The sequence below is a fragment of the Schistocerca gregaria genome, chromosome X, assembly GCF_023897955.1.
Source record: "Schistocerca gregaria isolate iqSchGreg1 chromosome X, iqSchGreg1.2, whole genome shotgun sequence".
In the NCBI taxonomy this organism is placed as follows: Eukaryota; Metazoa; Arthropoda; class Insecta; order Orthoptera; family Acrididae; genus Schistocerca; species Schistocerca gregaria.
The window spans coordinates 23452584-23472715 of NC_064931.1; the positions used below are offsets into that span (position 1 = coordinate 23452584).

General features: G+C 39.5%; 1 protein-coding gene across 1 annotated transcript in view; it reads left to right on the top strand.

Annotated features, from left to right (window-relative positions):
• Positions 1 to 324: 324 nt before the first annotated feature.
• The window catches only part of LOC126298918 (muscarinic acetylcholine receptor DM1), a 1498118-nt gene continuing 1478310 nt past the window's right edge, over positions 325 to 20132 (top strand). The window contains exon 1 of the mRNA XM_049990459.1: positions 325 to 398. The gene's annotated coding sequence lies outside the window, so the exon portion shown is untranslated. The remainder of the gene's footprint in view (positions 399 to 20132) is intronic.

Sequence of the window (20132 nt, forward strand, 5' to 3'; positions counted from 1 at the left end):
CCCGACACACCTACACTCTTCTTACACTACCGACTCACAATTTTTACGCAGGTTTGTGTCCCCAATATTTTTCCCCTCTCGATTCTCGCAGTTTTTTCGTCTTCTCCTTCTTCTTTCTTTTTCCCCGCCGCGCCTACTACCACTCGGACTGGGACAACTTCTTTTTCCGGCCGTTTCTGCTCGGCGCGCAGCGACGGAGTCGGCCGGTGGCGGTGGCGCGCAGGCCGAATGACAGTCTCGTTGTTATTGGGCGCTAGTCGCGAGACGGAGGCGTGGCCAAGCGCCGGCAGCGCCGAACGGGCGCGCGCGGATCAGTCGCGCCGCGGGAGCCGAGCCGTGGGCGGCATTGCCATTCGCGACTGAATGAAACACCCACTCGTCGTAGTACGCTGCGCGAGGTACGTGCTGTGCTGCCCCGTCATAGTAGTGTAACTAGTTGCTTTTCCGGGAGCGTCCTTATCTTAACTACACCTCAGTTTTGAAACTAGACCGCGCGAGCCGAGTAATTTTTTTTCGGACGAATGCCGCGGAAATCCCGAGGACGTGAAAAACGCGAATTACGAACTTTTTGCCAAAAACGCTAAAAAGCGGTGACTTCGCTCTTAAAACTCTCGCACGGTGCTTGAATTCCCGCCCCCCCCCCTTTTTTACTATTCTCGGGAAACGACTAAAAAGGAAATATTGATGTTGGTGCGAGGTTATACACTTACTCGTAAAACGAACCGGAGTAATTATGTGCATTGTACTCCCGTTTACGTCAAAGAAAAGCGCCTCGAGGGAAAAAAAGGGCTCGAAAGAGAGCGGTACGAATACTTCGTTAAAATTTCAGCATCCCCCTGTGGGCAGGCTTCCGCTTCGCTCGGGGAGAGTCGTGAGCGAAAACCTACACCCGCCCAATAGCTGTAGCTTATCTCTGTTTACGTTGCGCGCCGGTAGGTAAACTTCTGTTAAAATAAATGAGATTTAAAGGTGAAGCTTACGAGAGTGCCGCTCAAATATAATACCAAATTAAAAAAGAAAGGAGGACGTAGCGATGTGTGTATAAACGCGTGTGACACAACCTGTGGAGCCGAAGCTCGAAAAGTGTTGTTTTACTGCAACTGCGATTAATTAATTAAGAGACGCTGTTGCTTCGTAAAACAACTTCTCTTTCTCACACTGAATACAAACTCTTGCCGTAGGTATCGTATTTTATATCAGCATTATGGAAAGTTCGTACTCTCTTGTAAGTATTCCACTTTACTTTGTCTTGTACCAGAATTGCGAGCCTTGTAAATAGCCACACGAACATCAATTAAGCTTTTAAATAACGTGGCTTCTTACGTTATTTTGTTACGATATCCATCCGCAAATAATGAATGTGAGTAAATAATGTTAAAGTAGTAGCGATTTGGAGTGTTAGCGATTAGTGTGCGACTAATAATGGGTATATGCACACTGAAACGATGAATGAAAATTTGTACCGACGCAGAATTCGAACCATTGGTGCAAATTTTTATCTGTCGCTTCAGTTTGCACGTATGCATCATAGACGTTTGAGACTTGAAAAGGTCTCTGGAACCATACAGTTACACTTGACTAGTACTGGGGTTTTATGGAAAGCATATAACTCCTTATAATACAAAGATTTCGTAACTCAGTTTTAGATCAGCTACTACATTTGAGTGAAGGCATCTCAAAATCTTCGAATTATTTGTTCAGTTACAAATCCCATTTACTCTTGAGAAACAGATTTGATGTCAGACTGGTAACAAATACTAAATAGATATTCCGGTATGTGTTACTTTGTTTATCGTATGAAATATATAATTAACAATAAAACGTTGTAGACAAATGGTAGAAAAATTCCGCTACGACTGTATATCGGAAAGTGACACAAAAGCACCGCTGTGCTATCGTGAAACCAACTGGGCATTAGCAGTGTCTGTATATTCTCAACTGAATCTTGAGTATTTTTATTACGAAAAGGAGTATAGAAAATAGTTTCGTTTCAATGGATTCGTGAAAGCGGGAAGTTTATCGTCGGATAAGTCGTTTAGGATTCCTATTCTGAGTTCAGTAATCACGAAGAATTTAGGAGTACATTTTGCTATTGCTTTCCAGTAGAAAGTGCTGATGGCACGTCTTCATTTTTTCGCAGTACTTGGTTAAATTGAAGTTAAATTATATCCGATCGCAAAAGCTGATATTAGTCTTGACCTCTGTATTTATTATTTTTATACTGCCTTACGCGTTACGGGCGTAGTCTCAAAATATTTCTAACACCTTCTTAGGTTACGGATATTTTGAGTCTTTGAGACTAGCTTAAGGCCGAAACGCGTAAAGCAGTATAAAATTAATAAGGATAGTGGTCAAGACTGATATCAGTTTTTGAGTGTGTTAAAAATGATCGCAACATCTCAAAGCATAAATTCATTTTCAGTATTTCTCTAGATGTCTTCTATTAGACACTGCATCTTCATTTTAATTTGTGTACAATAGGAATGGGAAGCATCGCACTTCGCGAAAATATTCCGATTCGCAATAGTTCGCAGTTTACATCTGAATTAGCTTAACAGCAGGCGTCCCTTGGTTTCTAACACTGTCCTGTCTAGCTGCGAGTGCTATTTCCCAAGTGACTTGTCGTGGCTTATGGATTTCTTGTTTATTTTCCCAACATTCTTCATTGGTAACAAAGATACAGTGTTCGTTTTTCGGCTTAGAGTTTGTTTGTTTTGATACAATTTCACTGGCGCTTTTCCATGATATTAAAATCCGCGGTTGATGTGTTGGTGGTACATGTATACTTTTATAAGAAATCCTGAATCTCACACTTGATTAACGTACTTAAAATGGTTCTTATATTAGCTTCTTTCCTATAGCGTATTAGTTACACAGATTTATAGGGGGCTAGTAGGTGTAATAAAAGTTAGCATGGAACTTTAATGGGCATTCATTTTCTTTAGCTGTTGAAGCGACGCGAAATTTTTAATTTGGGAGCACAAAGAGTTGAGTCATTTTTATCGTTTTTCTATATTTAGTAAAGGTTATAAATTTATGCTATTTATAACAATAATTGCTATTTATTCTGAATTGTATTCATTCGTAGAGTCAGTAACGTTAATCAAAGACTATACAATATAGAATCTAGTTGTTCACACATCGTAAATAGTCTGGAGCTACATATGACTTAGTTATCACGGAACATTAAAACTCATTTCACATTTGCAAGAATCTTCAGAGATATACTTATTTCCAACATGCTGGACGGCAACAAGACAGCAATTTGAAATGTTGAAATAGAATTGCAAAAAATCGTCAAAGGTGCACAGAAGTATGTCTTTTTTAATTGATGAATAGTTCAGGGTGTCTTAAGTCCATTTTCAAATCATCTACACAAGTCATATTAAATGTTAACGCTGGTCACATAGTGTGTATGTGTGTGTGTGTGTGTGTGTGTGTGTGTGTGTGTGTGTGTGTGTGTGTACACCTGATGGATGTTGCTGTTGATTTACGAAGGTGGTTGAAAAATTGAGATGAAAGATCCGAAACTAGTTATCAGTTAATAAAGACAAACTTCTGTTCACCTTTGACGTTTTTTTACAGTTTTGTTCTTCAGAGATTGTTTGTGAATTTCGTAAATACATCTCGGTAAGTTAGCTATTTTTCTCCCACATGTGCAATAGTGACTGACTGCTTTTTCTGTAGCTCTGTGCAGTTACTCCATCCCTGGGACAGGGAAAGCATTAATTTTTCTTAAGTAACATAATCGCATAGACAAGTTATAATGAGTAAATACAGATAGGGTGCAAAAAGCCCGAACTTGACTTTAATAACGTACCAGCGATAACGCTCTGTCAAAAGTATTTCAATAAAATTTCACGATATACTTGTTTTTGTGCACCCGCATCACTCTGCTCTTTGATTTTTAATGCCTATTGGGAAAGAAAAGGAGCGCTGTACGATCTATTCGTTGTATCCACTCTCTGTACAATTACCCGAAACCAAAATAGAGAGAGACTGCCGGCATAAGCCCAGATCATATTCACACAGCGTGTTGTAGTTCTTAGCTACCCCTCGTTATTTTATGAACCTCTTTCACTTTAAGTGTTCAGTAAAGTAATAAGTTACCGTAACAAATGCTACTCACATGACAGATAGACATTAGCACGGTGACAGAAACTTGTTCATTTTTTGAAAGTTTCAAATGACCTCGCTGGAGAAAGCGGGAAAACCAGGCAACTCATGTTGTCTAAGGTTTTCTGTCTTTGTCCTTAAATATATCCTCAAAGAAAATCGGAAAAGCAATGGGCTTTATCAACAGTTGTTGTATTTGAATTTGCTATCCTGTTGGTAGTCTGTAACGCTGTTGGTAATTAACAATTACAGGAGAAGCGTGAAATGCTCACCCACTCATTACAGCGCACATTCGTTTCCGGTAAAATGTGACATTTGAAGTATATAACAGATTTATTGCGTTACGGTACGCGACGAGCAACAAGTTAATTTTGTCTCGACAAGACTATCTTCGCAAATCAGCTCAAGGGTTCTCATGCGTCGCTTTTACAAAGACTGGTGTAAGGCGATTGTTCACCTCCGTTGTACTGGCATCTAGGAAAATTTTGATGCAAATGATGGCACCTCTCGATGCAGTACTAACCTTAGGAACAGGTAACTGTTCTACCTGCTAACATTTATTCAGTAACTTTGCTGCCGATTAAAGTGTTTCATTGGTTCAGACAGTGAACTCGTATCCAGTAATAGTGGCACGTAAAACCCCGTGTGAGCCATTCAGGTTTACTTCTTGTCTCACTTAACGTTCACACGGTAGTGTTCTTTTGTCAAGGTCACGGCTGACTGCCTCCTCCATAATTCTTAGACTGATGTCGTAGATCTCGTAGGCAAATCGTTATATTTGCACTGCCTACTGTATAACAGTAGCATCAGCGCTCTGCCTTCCCAGAGAGTTGACATGCAGCGCCCTTCGCAGCCGAGCCTTAGATGCCGGCACGCCCGGCATTCTTAAAGAGGCGCAGAAATCGACCTTCGGCGCGGAGGAACCGTAATTCAATTTCCCACAGCTACGGACGCAGATTTGTGAAAAACACTGCGAGGGCGACGTGGAAATGTGAATGAAAAGCAGTCGCGTCAGAATGAATGAGAAGAAACAGAATGAGTCGGTAAAAAGTCGATGGAGGCGCGCGAGAGGTGAGGCGGAGCTATCTCTGCCGCGAAACGCGATCCCCGCTGTCTCCGCCCCGGCGGCCGCCTTCTGCAGAAAGCGATACGCCGGCTTGCTACAGTGCGGGGGTGATTGCTCCAGGAAGCGCAACACGGCCGCCAAGCCACCCATCCGACAACACGTTTCTACACAAGCAGCGGCAAAAAATCGCTTCCAGTGGCTGCTAAGGGTCGTGCACAGAAGTGTCGGTGCACATTCTGGAGAATGTTACGCACGTGTGTAAAAGCTCTGCTGACGGAGGTGCGAGAGCAGTGCCTGGACTGTTCTAATCTCTCCTCCAAAACACACACACTGACATAAAACAGCATACATGGTCTGAAAGTGGTGAGTAACGTTCTTATACTTACTGATGAAAATTGTAACTGGAAAAAGAATGATACTAAAATAAATATTGTAAGGAATTTAAAAAGGCTGTGTGGTTGCTTTAAACAGTCGCTGGTTTTCTCTGAATATGTTTGTTTAACTGTTACGACGCGTTTTGGGTTTAACCCATCATCCGATTATCTATAACAAACAAAGTAACAGATTTTATGTTACAAATTTTACAGAAACACAGTTACTAAGCTGCTCAAATAGTTAAGATCATCTGCTTTTGCTGTTCGTATAATTGTTAGTCTTTGAAACAAACGGGTCAATTTACTATTACTATTGCGTCAACGCTGAAACTAGTAGCGAAGTAAATATAAAAAAGTCTTAAGTACAGCTGGAGGAATGGCATTTTAATAAAAATTATACCAGCTGTGTCCCACCTTCATCCAGTTTAAATATGGATGTACGAAGACTTATTCAATACGTTATGCCTTTTAACTGGAGCTTCACAATGTATACATTCGCTAATGAAACACATCACAAATAATACATCACAATTCGAGAACAATAGTATATCCATATCTGAAAAAAACTAATTTTTAATCGTAGTTGCATTAGCATGACTAAAAATTTGTTCGTTATTGTTAACTGTAATCACGTATACATATCATGCAAGCTAAGCCGTTAGACGTCATTTCGATAAAAAAAAAAATCCTTCGCATGCTATATGGAAAATGTAACTAACTGTGGGATCGGTAGTAATGCGTTCAGCATAATCGTCGGAAGACAGGCGTTATTTTCCACCGATTTGGAGAACAATGTCTCACAAAGAGTAGGCAAGTGACTTCCATATATTTTGATCCGCTACGGATGGACCTCTCTGGAGTGGTAAAAAATAAAAAAAGCTGATTCCTATTAATCGTATTTATCGGGAAAACGCAAAACTCTAATTTGACGCGGTAGTGGACTTATATTTCTACAAGAGCAGTATTCGAATCTCTCTTCAGGTTTTCTAAATGTTTCCCTCGGATGTAGAGACAGTTCCTTTGCTCTAAAACGCGGAGCCCGATTCTTTACCAGCTTGTGTAGTTGACCTTGCCTTCGAGAGGACATTAAACTTAATTCTTAATATTTTTCATTAAAGTAGGACTCTGACAAAATTTAAACAAAAAGCTTGTCATTGCACAAATATTCCACAGCATTCGGGAAACAACGAGCAACGATTCCCAAGTTGCGCAAAATAACGTTCACCATTTCGCAGTGAAATAAAAAATCCCGGATCATTGCAGTCGTGCCAATACAAATGTAAATTATCGCAGCCTATTTATGCGCGTAATAATCGAACGGCCGATTTAATAAGACTCTGTCCGTAACATTCCTTACCTGTAAGAAATCTGTGATTTAACAAGGCTTAGTTATGTAATATGGGATACTGACAGAATTAATTGATCGAAAAGTTGCAGAATCAGCACTTGGAGAAACCAATAACGTACATTTTGATACAGATTCACTGTGCGGCACGTAGATAAACAGATGCAAAGTTTTCACTGTCGGTGCTATGTGACAGTAAAGAATAAGACCCTTCATAATCATAGAAGTAGGCCTACATAGATTTAGGTGTGGACGTGATCTTTCATGATTCATCATACGAGAGCGACATTTCTTGGTGCGGGAATAATTTCTGTTGGAGATACGTACCTCTCTGTGCAGTAATGAAGACATCTGTGAGTTGAGACATATTGTTCACATATGCCGCACTGAATCAGATGACGCGGTACTCACTTGCCGCCCGACTGTCGTGACTGAAGCTTTCTCGCTTTCCCATATTGTCTATGTATTCAACACACGGTTTTGGCTAGGGGATGTAGGCAAATCCTTCATGTTAAAACGTATTGGGAGCCTTTCCAGTGTGTCTGACTGCACCGATTTATAGTAAAGAGGAATGTATCTTACTTCCATCGGCGCCAGTAACTGAAACTTAATTTTTGCGTAGGTTAGAGTTACAAATAAATGAAAATAAGCTACGTATGTTCTCTTCCTATGTGTGTCCACTCTAAATTTATCCGATATCTTTCGTTTTTACAGTCAGTTTTCAGAAAATTGCACCGCCCATATGGAGGGAATATGTTGCTTAGTAAAACGTCTTTTCTGGATAGTCGACATTATGAAGAACATTTTAGCGTCAAAATCCGTCTCAGTGGATTCACATATAGTCATGTTCCCTTCCTCCTCCCATCAAATCAAATTTGCAGCTAGATACAACGTATTCAAAGGGTTCACGGTGGAATGTTACGATTTATCATAGTTTCATTTGATAGTGAAAAGTACATACAGAATGAAACTACCGCTTATCTACGTGGTTTATACTACTACAGTGACTGAAAGTTTCGTTAGCTTTGAAAAGTAAGACTAGGCTAGTGGCTAGTACCTGGAGCGACTTTATGTTAACGAAATGTTAAGTCTGTAATCTTACTTCTGCGAACTGGGCGGTACATTATTGTGTGTCGTTCTGTTGCTTCCTAGCAACCAGTGGCCTATAAAATACTGACAATTATAGGACGTAGTACAGTTTCAAGCGGAATTCGAACCGCAAGCACTCAACGCGACACTTTCGCTCGAATTAGTAATGCTAGTGAGGAAGGGTTCGTTAATTTTCAAATGTATCTTACAGCCTTCGTTCGAATTGTCATCAATTGTATTAGTCGTTACAGGAGATAATAGCAATTAAGCAAATACAGTGAGTAAGATATAGGCATACTCAGTGATGATTTATAACATTATAATATTTAAGAGAGGTGGAAGATATACGTGGAAGATTAGCATTTCATGTTTACGTGTACCAGCTAACTGTATGCCCCTCTTAATGAGAAGACAGCTATTTCGACGGCGACTAATTATAATCTTCTCTCTCCCTCTCTCTCTCTCACACACACAAACAAACATTCTGTTTCTCAAAAAGTTACTTTTTTCTCATTTGTGAAACGTACTTTGAAAACGTGATTTACTCACATCTGTTTATCTGTCGCCACTTGATTTAAACATATCAATGCCTTACAAAAGATCTAATTTACCTTCTTAAACTTCCTTTTTATGTTCTTGTACGGCGACTTACCTCCATTATATTTCATTATCTAGTTGAACTGTTATAAAACACTTTATTAAATACTACACGTTCCGACACTACAAAAGCTCTTCTGTGACTCCTTTTTCAAGTTCGCCTTCGGATGTGGCTGTATTTTCAAACGTTGACCATTCTGTGTGGCGTCCTGGTGCCTCTAATCGAGCGATGCGGTTTCCTGGATATAAATCTCGACTCACATTCGAAAGAAATGTCGTTAAAAAAATCCATCCTTCGGAAAATAGATTTTCAAAAATCTGATTAATCCGAATGCCGGTCTGGTTCCTTGAAAAAATAACCACGAACGACTTTCTGTCCCATTTATGGCCAACGAATGCACTCCGTGCTGATTGTTTACATCTGGACTCAACGCTAACTCTACATTCCCTTAGATATTCTTACTTTCTCATCCAATATAATTATTAATCACTCTTACGTTCTTTCCTCTCTTCTCTAAACATATATTTCAAGACTGACTACGTAGACAAAATTACTCATTTCAGTGCACGATTTTTCGATGCTTGCTTTTTACATGTGTGTCAAGCTTACAAATTTGTAATAAGTCTACAACTTACCGAGCGTGAAAACTTGAACAAAGTACAAAACTTCCGCTTCAGAGTTTCTTATATTTTATTAATTTCATTCTGATACTAACTCACAAGCAGGATCTAAAACTTAAAAAAAGCGAAGCGTTGTTCCTGTCACAGAATTCGCTTGTTAAAGTACGTATTGCGAACATTGCAGACGGTAATAAACTGTATTAGGCTACATTCTGTTGCTTGTATTAAGCCACACAAGAACAGAAGTGCGAACCGGCAGAGGCGAATTGACAAAATGATATGTTTATGACTGAGTAAACGCTTTGCCAAGATTTCCCTGGCAGCGCCGCATGAACGAGGTTCTACGGGGAATTACAGTTAGACAATGAATTTTGCAGCGAATATATCTGAAAGCGAAATATTAGAGGTGTTTAAAATCTGTGTTTGCAGATACCTTTCATAGTTGTAAACCAACTATGGACACTGAGACCAACAAACAAACACGAGGATTTGTCTTTCAGAATATTTGATTGAAAGTAGAATCAGGTAGCCGATAATACAAAATGGCTTTTTTCCTTACCGTCGGAGTAACCAACATTCGTACAAAGAACACTGTTCATTAATAAATAAGTATTTAGCATAGTCTTTTGGCTAAATACAAAACCTGTATAAGTTTTTTAAGGCGCTACAATATTGACTTTTAAAACATAAAATCTAAATGAATTTGTTGGCTGTGATATCCCCTAGGAATTCAGTCGCTCAAATTGTAAATACTTTCTTTGCTTCGCACGTATTGTGTACCATTCCCTTGTGAAGTATTAGTCATGTGTTGTAGTTGCAGGTGATTGTGTCGAGTGCGTGTGTAATGTACTGTCGTGTTTGTTTTGTTGACGATGATGATAACGAGGAATGCGAATACAGAGCGTGCCAGCACATAGCCTAATCCTCTCGAATAGAACTGATGTGTCCACTGAGCTTATCATTCCCCTCTGAAGTTCGGATTACAGTTAACAGCGTCACATATCCTCAGACCGACGGACAATGCTCATTGCAGATTGATTTGTAATTTAATGCAACGCACTGGTGCAGAGTCTGGTGCTCAGGAACTTCACACTGTCACCTCACCTACCAGATACTGATGGTGAAAATTTCCTTCATCAGCAAAAATATTCAAACCTGTTAGTTCGACGTCGAGCACCAAGCGTGTGTTAACGACCTCGGTTGGCTGCTACGTACAACTCTAACGATTTAAACGGATTTAAATGAAAATATGTCCGTGCCCGAAACGAAATGTTCGTGGGCGCGTCAGGTAGCGTAACGATTGAATACCGGACAGAGGACTCATAACATCGTGGTCAGGGAGAAAAAATTATAAAACGTATTAAGTAGTTATTTTCGTGGAGACCGCAAAGAAGTGAATACACCAAACAGTGGCTGAGTGCCATATGGAGAAGCGCCGCTCGGCCTGGTAATTTATGTCACTTTTATTCCGGTAGCCAGAATAGCAGACATCCACGTCATATTCCTTCGCACACCAGTATCTAACAAGTGATGCCGCGTGGCGTGTTGCCAGTGTTTGCCTTGTTAACACAACATATACTTCGAAATCGACGGCGAGTCCTCCGTATAAAAGTTACTTAATTTGCGAATTGCTGTCAGATCTTTCACTCGGACTGTTACACGTTCATTGGCATGCGGGAACTTTTATACGAATAAGAAACATGAAAAGCAATTATAAATATGAGTATAAGACTTCTACAATTTAAAAAATCACAAATCGCATGAAATAAACCTTGGGCTTACATAATAATGAGCTAAAAATATTTTCAACGAGGGGTTTTACAAGCTCTCTGTCCTTCCTCAACTTCGATCAAATCTTCAAATGAAATGCCTCTATAATTTGGTTTAACGTTCTACGCAAAGAGCGGCACTTCGTGACAGGTGCTGAAAAAAAGAGTTCTAACGGTGAAATATTTATTATTAACTTATAAATGCTAGATCTTAACTTGAAAATATTTGTGCTATAGCTTTGTTTTGTCTGAACGTATGGCACCGACGAAGTGCTCTGCAGGAGTTAGCTTTCCTGGTCAGCAAGTTTTTTAACCTTTCAGTTACAATAATACTGAAAAATTCTCTGACGAGCACAGACTTTGAGAAATAGCGATATACGCTGCCAGGAACGTGAACAAAAGGATTATTCGCAGCTGATACCTTCCTAACTGTATTTATTTTTTCATTAAAACAGTTTTTATTTGAAATATTCGCCAAAAGTACTGGTCATTTTCATGTTGCACAAATTTATTACTTTTACCAAATTTCATAATATTCTCTGTCCCCTGAACATTTTTGTTCCATGCGTAAAACAATTAGTAATGAAATGCACTCGGCCTCAGTTAGTGTGCTCACAATCGTTAAGACTCTTGAAGTCAGAGGTTGTTCAAGAGCAAGCGTGTTATTTTATTATTGTTTGGTTGATCCATTGGATAAACGAAGTAATAGAATATGTGATCACATTACCCCAGCTGACTAAAAGGAAACAAAATAATCGATAAAACATTGAACTGTGAAACCACTGATTGAAAATAACAACGGAAGCAAGAACCACAATAACAAAAAACATGCAGAATTAGAATTAACTTTATTTAACAATTTTTAATAATGGTCAACAGAAGGGTAAACTTTAGGTGATCTCCAATTATATTGGCCTTCGCAAGTTTGAGTAAATGGTGGTAAACTCATACCAGAATTTCTGCATCAGCAAAACGTGCCTGTATCCTCCTTGGATGAAAATGTGTTTCAGCTCATTTCAGTAACTTACAAGAATAAACATGAAGTACACATACACAAACATCATAAGCTAAAATGTGCATAACGTCGATTTTAAACATCGTAGGACTGCAACGAAGCCTCAATCATATAAGCTAAGTCATGTCTCCGCGATATCCTATCTTCCAGGAGTGCTAGACTGGTAAGTTTCGAAGGAGAACTTCTGTGAAGTTTGGGATATAGGAGACGAGGTACTGGCGACAGTAAAGCTGTGAGAACAGCTGGTGAGTCGTACTTGGGCAGAACAGTTGGCAAAGCACTTGCGCGCGAAAGGCACACGTTCTGAGTTCGAGTCTCGGACTGGCACACAGTTTCAATCTGCCAGGAAGTATATCAGCGCACACCTCGCTGCAGAGCGAAAAGTTCATTCTGGAAATAAACTGTGGTTTGCGGCGCTATTACCTAGTTGCTATTTGATCCAAGTCCACACATATTACATTACTGAAGTTCTTTTCGAAGATTCTTTAAATTTCTGCAGGAAAAAAGTATACATTTCAGTTTTGAAAAAAACAAAATCGGTGCCACAATTCAGCATCTATAATTGTTAGTTATTAGTTGCTTACATCGGATAATTGCCACATGGTCGTTTATAATGCAGCGAAAACCGCACGTCGAGAGATTTACTTGTTCTTGACATGTTTGGAGTGGACTGTCTCCGCATGTATACTATATAATAAAAACTTGGTTCATAATCAGTAACAAAGGCAGAACAAAAATATATTATTTCGCTACCTGGAAATAGGGAGAACACGATCTCTTCTGCAATAAACTATCGCAAAAATGAGTCGAATACAGCTCAAGCTATGCGAGACGACGCAAATGAATCAACAGATCATGAAATGCGTGATTTGCTCTCCAGTCAACTCTTGCTGCTCTTCGTTTCATTGTCCCATCTGAAACTAAAATCTGAATATTTCGTTAAAGATGATATCAATTTTTACTGCATCACATTACATTGTTTTCTTAACTTTTTGAATGTTGTGTCGCAAGGAGCAAAATCTCGAATATTCCGCATGTAACTAATGCAAAATTAACACGCGTCAAATATGGTGCTATCTACACCGCGGGATTACACACAGTTAACTTTAAAACAACATATTTAGTGTGTGTCGCCACAGAAGTCATTTTGACCAGTAGCATATATTTGTCCTGCAGCCTCGGAATTTTTCTTGCTCTATGGAGTTAAGCAACTGGGAGATGTACCCGCGTCAAACAATAATTACCGTTTGTTTAATACTAACAACTGTTATTCGAGAAGATTAAAATGTGTTAAATGTATATGGCTTTTTCAAATCAGTTAAATAAAACGTTCGATTACATTCTTAACGAAATTCGTTAATGGACGCGATGATGATCGCCCTCCATTTACGTGTTGACATTGTGCTGTTATCATCAGATTCAACCACGTTCAGCGTCACGTTATTATTTGTGCAGTCGTTTTTTCTTTAGCCACTACAACGTATGAGGCAGAAAAACACCGTTCGACAACATATACGCGCTGTTATTCTGTTTTTTGTGCAGCAGGGCGTCATTCTAATAGAAAAATGCATAAATTAATGGCAGAATGTATTCTAGGAGTCAGTTATTCAAGTTGTGTAGGTAAGTAAGGGAGATACGTAATCAAGTACCTTACCTGAACCCAAAGGAACTTTTTCTTGCTGGAAAAATTTGGGGCTTTATTTTTTAACATCTAAATTATTGTACACTTTGATTTCCTATTTTTTTCTGTATTGTAATTTCAGTTTCCTGCCCCATGTCGATTGCCTATAAGGACATCGTATTATATAGTGGACACTCTGGTGTCTCCTAGTAAATTTACCCTCTAAAGACAGACACGTTGAGCGTCCAAAGGATGCTTCTGTCATCGCCATCTGACAAGGGCAGGCCACGATTTTCGGATCTTGAATTTACTTCAAACTTTGTACACTTTTAGTAGTCCATTAGGACAACGTGATGTGCACGTAGTACGGTGCAAGAGAATCTTTGCGCATGCATGATGTACCTCTGCTTTGCGACTATGGCCACGAGATGGCAGTGGTCATGTGACTGGCTTTCAGAGTCTGTAATCCGAGGATCTGTGAATCGAGTCCCGCACATCTTTTTTTTTTAATTTATATTTTTTCAACATCAGTCATATTATTACATATACATTACATTATAAAAAATTGAAATGATCGCATGGCATTGTTGGCTGGGAGGCCCCATTCGGTGGAGTTCAGCCGCCGTATTGCAAGTCCTTTTTAGGTGACGCCACATCAGCGACTTGAGAGTCAATGATGATGATGATGAAGGACACACAACACCCAGTCCTCTGCAGAGAATCGAATCCGGGCCTCCTGTGTGGTAGGCCGTAATGCCTCCGCTACGCAACGGAGGCAGACATAACAGTATAAAGGTAATACGATGAAAAAACACATTGTTTGCAAGAACTTATGTTGAATTTCCAATATTATTTGGTTGTTTGCTAATTTGTACTATTACAACAAATATTATAATAATAACTATCGAGAAGAAGTAAATGACGAACGCATAAAGCTTTCCTGAAATGTGTGTCTGGCGTGATTTCCGAAATCTCTTATACGAGCAATCTGGTAAGTACCGAGAACTAAAGCCCAAGTCAAACATCGATAAATTATACCTTGAATTATAATGTGCCAGAACATGAGGGTAATGCGCTTGTGACATTACAGATTGCAAGCTGGTATTTTTCATACAGATACGGAAAACAGAAATTAAAACGGCAACTACATCGAATCAATACAATTTTCCCTTTTGCACAACGAGTTTCTGAGGAAAAACAACGCTCGACGACATTTTGAAAAAATTCTCGTTCTTCTGACAGTCTGCTTGAAAACCACGTGTAACGCAACATTACCATAAACGTCGGTGCCGAAAACTGGGGGTGTACGATAGACTGTATTTTAATAGCATCTTCACGAGAAGCAATTTCTCGTTCAGTGTCAGTCAAATATGAACGAGTTTGGGGCATTTGATAAAGTTTTTAAGTTGCCTACAGAAATAAAAGTCGAATATCATTTCTTGTAATAATAAAAATTACTAAAAAGCCGAACATTTTGGTAATTGAAAAAAATTTCATGCAAATACATAGGATTTTTCCTTATAATATCATTCAAACGGGATGTATATGAAATAATATGACTAGTGTTGAAAAAAACATAAATTTAAAAAAAAAGCAAAAGATGGTGACTCGGTCTAGAGATCCTCGCATTAAGAAGCTTGGACACTAGCCATATGACCGTCACCATTCCATGCACTGAGCCGCACGCACCGCTATACTGTATAATCGACGCGTTAAACTTCTGTGATTTTCTCGAAATCGCCTAGGTAGTACGCCTTACTACTTGCGCATTATGTTGTCCTACTGGACTATTAAAAGTGTACAAAGTTTGAATTAAATCAGTAATCCGAACGACGTGGCCTCCCCTTGTGAGAAAACGTTACGCACTATAACATGCTCTTAGCGCTATGGGACTTAAGATCTGACGTCATTATTCCACTATAACTTTGAGCTACTTAAACCTAACTAACCTAGGGACATTACACACACCCATGCCGGAGGCAGGATTCGAACCTGCGACCATAGTGGTGGCGCGGTTCCAAACTGAAGCGCCTAGAACCGCTCGGCCACACCGGCTGGCGACTATAGTATGCAACGTTCTATTCCTATTCAGTTCAGGATCACACTGTGTGTATGAAGGAAAGCAGAATTATATTCGATATTTCGTGACTGTGCCTGTACGGTCCAAATCTGTCGTCACGTTACTGTTTAGAGATCCAATTGGAGAGAGATTTTGAAGACGACGAAAAAAAAAATTTTGAGTGGAGTTAGTAATGAATGCGTTCAACGAATTTTTATGGTTGGTTGGTTGGTTGTTTGGGGAAGGAATCAGACAGCGAGGTCATCGGTCTCATCGGATTAGGAAAGGACGGGGAAGAAAGTCGGCCGTGCCCTTTTAAAGGAACCATCCCGGCATTTGCCTGGAACGATTTAGGGAAATCACGGAAAACCTCAATCAGGATGGCTGGACGCGGGATTGAACCGTCGTCCTCCCGAATGCGAGTCCAATGGAATTTTTATGATGAAGGTATGCTTTGGTGGGGGGCAAACATATAAGTGTCGGAAATTTTATGTAGCTGTTATTTACAATTTAACTTGATTCAGCAAAGGAATTTAACAAAATTCTCATCCACAATTGCTCAGCTCTGGCTTAATGCCATGCTCATAGTTTGACATATACTGCTCTATTTCTTTGGTTAGAATGTTCATAGTCTGTTATTTAACAAGAAATACATTTCCGTGCACACCCTCTTGACTCATTGTGCCTCATGCTGCTATTCTCTAGAATAACTACTATTATCTCCTAGATGTAGACTCTCAAGCGAATTTTTCTGTTACGGGAATGGTGTTTTTCGTGAAGTATCGAAATAATTCATTTCTATCAGCAACCAGAGGATAATACACGGTAGATGGCTGCTGTCAGTTCAGTGAATGGACAGTGACGTCGTGTGAAGGTCTCTAAGAATTTCGGGGAGTAGTCTCACTACCCTTTGTTACTTCAATTGAAGTTGTGTAGATGTCTCTAAGCATTTCGGTGTTGGTAGTTAGTCAAGTAAATACGGCGTGTATCAGTAGAATCTGTTTGTTACAAGCTTTTATTATGAGTTACATAACATTTCCTAATAATTAAAGAATGCTCCGAGACACTTCAACAATAGTATTTCTGAACAGAGGCACACCGAAAAAACATTTTCCTCGATAACACTAAAAATTTAACTAGAAAGTGAAGTTAAACAATTTTTCTGATTCGTAATTGATGTATTTTTAGTATTACATTTATCTGGTTCTTGATGTAAATGATACCCCACCCGTGTTCGTTAGATAGATATAAGAGTAACATGTTATGTTCGTGGAACATACATAGACTGGTAAGAATCTATTCAAAACCCTTTAGATCACGTCTCGACAGAATGAAGGAAGCAAGGTTAGAATTTAATGACTCGCTACATCACGATCTTCACAAATCAGTAGTGTTACCAGTATTGGTTGAGGTCATTTCAAAGGTACTTCCCCGACATTCATTTGATACGATAAGGAAAACTGTGGAAAGTGTACATCAGTCTCGCCCTATAAGTAACAGGGCCTGTTCACTGAAAATAAGAGTGCAGTACATGAATTATTGAACTACTTCGTCACTGTAGGGTTTCATTTCGTTTAATCTGGAATTATCTCATTTCAAAGGACATTCACTATTAATTTTTCTTTCGTATCAATGAAAGCTTTGTCCGAGCAATGTTTGTTCGTTGGTTTACGCCATTTACCAAGCTATAAATAAAATAAAGCGGAGCGCTTCCCATACTTCCCAATAACCAAGGCGAAATCATTTGAAAGTTTTAAACTTTGAAAAGAAACTAATAATTTCACATAACCAAATGAATAGCTTTTGAAGCACTCTGTTCTGGCAGTAGGGAATTCCAAACATACCAAGAAGTCGTCTAGTGATGAACGTGGCGACTACTCGATGAAACAGCACGGTTACGATAGTCCTATAGTCATTCAGATGTGGAGAACGGAGATAATTATGCATGTCTGTGGGATCAACACTTTTACATTGTCCGTTATGGATGTTAAACAATGCGACAGTGGGGTAAATAGAAGGTGAGGCCGGTAGAAACAGCATCCAGTTGAGTTTATTGTCTTGAATTATTCATTATTTCATACGTTGCATGTAGTCTAGTTTTCTAGCCACTGAAGGCTCGACATCACGTGATGGCAATATGTATATCTTCATGGATACTCCGCAAGCCACCATACGGTGCGTGGTGGAGGGTACATTGTACCACAGCTAAAGATTCTCCTTTTCTGTTCCGCTCGCAAACGGAGTGAGAGCAAAAACGATTGTTTATATGCTTCCGTACGAGCCCTAATTTCTCTTACCTTGCCTTCGAGGTCCTTTCGTGAGATGTACATCTACATCTGCATCAGTACTCCGCAAGTCATCTGACGGTGTGGTGGTCGGTGCTTCTGGCACCATTAACTGTTCCCCCCCTTCCCTGTTCCACTCACTGTTGGCGCATAGGAAGAACGATTGTCGGTAAGCTTCTGTATTAGCTCTAATTTCTCGAATATTTTCGTCGTGGCCATTTCGCGAGATGTATGTGGGAGGAAGCAATATGTTGTCCGATTCTTCCCGTAAAGCATTCTCTCGAAATTTCAATAGCAAACTCTTAGCGATGTACAATGTGAGCACAAATTGAAGTGGCCCGCCAAATACAATTCGTGTCAATTGTCCTCATAGCGTACGTGATAGCCCACGAGACTGCTCAGACTTTGGCTCGGGTTCGATCCTTGCTACAGCCCCATGTCTAGTTTTTGTATCGCTCTTTTGTTCGGTTTTAGGAAACCAAACGGAGGATGAGTTTGCCGACACGGTCTCTGACGGGTCTCTCCAATTTTGCGCGCGCAACTGTCTGATTGGCTGACTTCAGTGCTAATTAACTCGGAAACGGATCAACGTGTCGAATTTATTTCTTTACAGTTATTTTCAAGCACATCTCACCCTGCAACAGCCTTGCAAGCTCTTCAAACTGTTTCTGACCACCTCGTGGAGGGTGTATCAAAAAATAATGGACAATGCTTAAGGATCAGGTTCCTCATTCAAAATATTTTAAAACAGAACTGACCCACAAAATACTTAGATTCTTAATTATCGGATACTCAAATGTGGCATCTATTCGTTGAGTCCACTGAACGAAGGTACATTAGGGGAAAACATTTGCAGTCGCAAGTTTTTGTACAGTTGTTGGTGGCAGTGCCGTGAACAACATACTAAACATCCTGACCAACTGGGTGTGATCGTTGGGGTGTGAGGACGTTTAAAATTCATTTTTTTGTCTTTTTATTGAATAACTTGGTTTCTGACGAAAATGTCTCCAGGTAATTATTAAACTGCATTGAATTTCATACAAAAAATGTGCCATTCATTTTTTTCTATAGGACTAATAATTATGGTCGTCGCAGTAAAGTAGCTGTTTATGAGCTTTTAAATACTTCAATGCATTGCGTAAAATTATGATATTTACGATGGAAATAAAAGTAGAAGGTAAACTCAATTTCCTGGGCATTAGGTTTGAACAGAGACTGAAGATTGATATTTATCATAAGCCGACAGCCACTGATTTGAGCACCGCAAGGGATTCGTGTTATCATGTTATCCACCGGCACAAACGCGCATTTTTTAATTCTACGTTTTATCGTGTAGCAAGATTAGGCGCCACTAAGGAGGTTGCTGAGTGCTGAGAAGGAGAGAAACGTAATTATTAGAGTAGATATAGCACATGGTTTAAATGAAGAAAAAAAAGGCGGGAAAGCGGTTTTCAAGAAAATTGGAAAGGAATATGTGGGACGGGGTTAGTGGAGAGCTGATGATGAAAAAGTATATCTCACTCTGTTAGTATGATCTGAGTCAGATAAAAGTGCTAATGCGTTCCGTAAAGTCAACGTATTTCCAGACAAATAATAAATTGGACAATATACTACCACACAGCTTGGACCCAACGATTAATTAGTTTAGCAGAGCAGAGGACGACGAGATGAATTGTGACTCGCGTGCTAAACATTACAGTGGACAGAGTGGGAAGTGTTTCCAGGTCAGGTATCGAGAACATGAATATGGGAACCATCTAAGAGAACTGAAGCATTGCTTTAGAAGCATTGACGAGTTGTCTGTCCTGTACCATCATAGTAGGGGCACGATCCTAGATATTTTGGAGAAGATATGAGGATATGAATCTTTTGATAAATGAGCAGGTAGCGAGCTGTCGTCAATTGTTTTTCGATTTCTTACTGGATATAATAATGAATAAAAAATAAAAAAGACTTTCTTAACTATATGTTAACTTTCTACTGCTTTGTTGTATACTGCTGTGCATTAAGGACGCAAACTGAAATTGTGAAATTCCGTATAAGTTAGTTTTACAATTTGCCCACTCAAAGCTGTAATCAATAGTGAAGTCCTCAAGTAGGAGTATCGTAAGTTTTCCTCCGACAACTGTGGCGTATTTGTTTCAATAGAAAATAGAAAGTTCCAAGTGGCTCTTT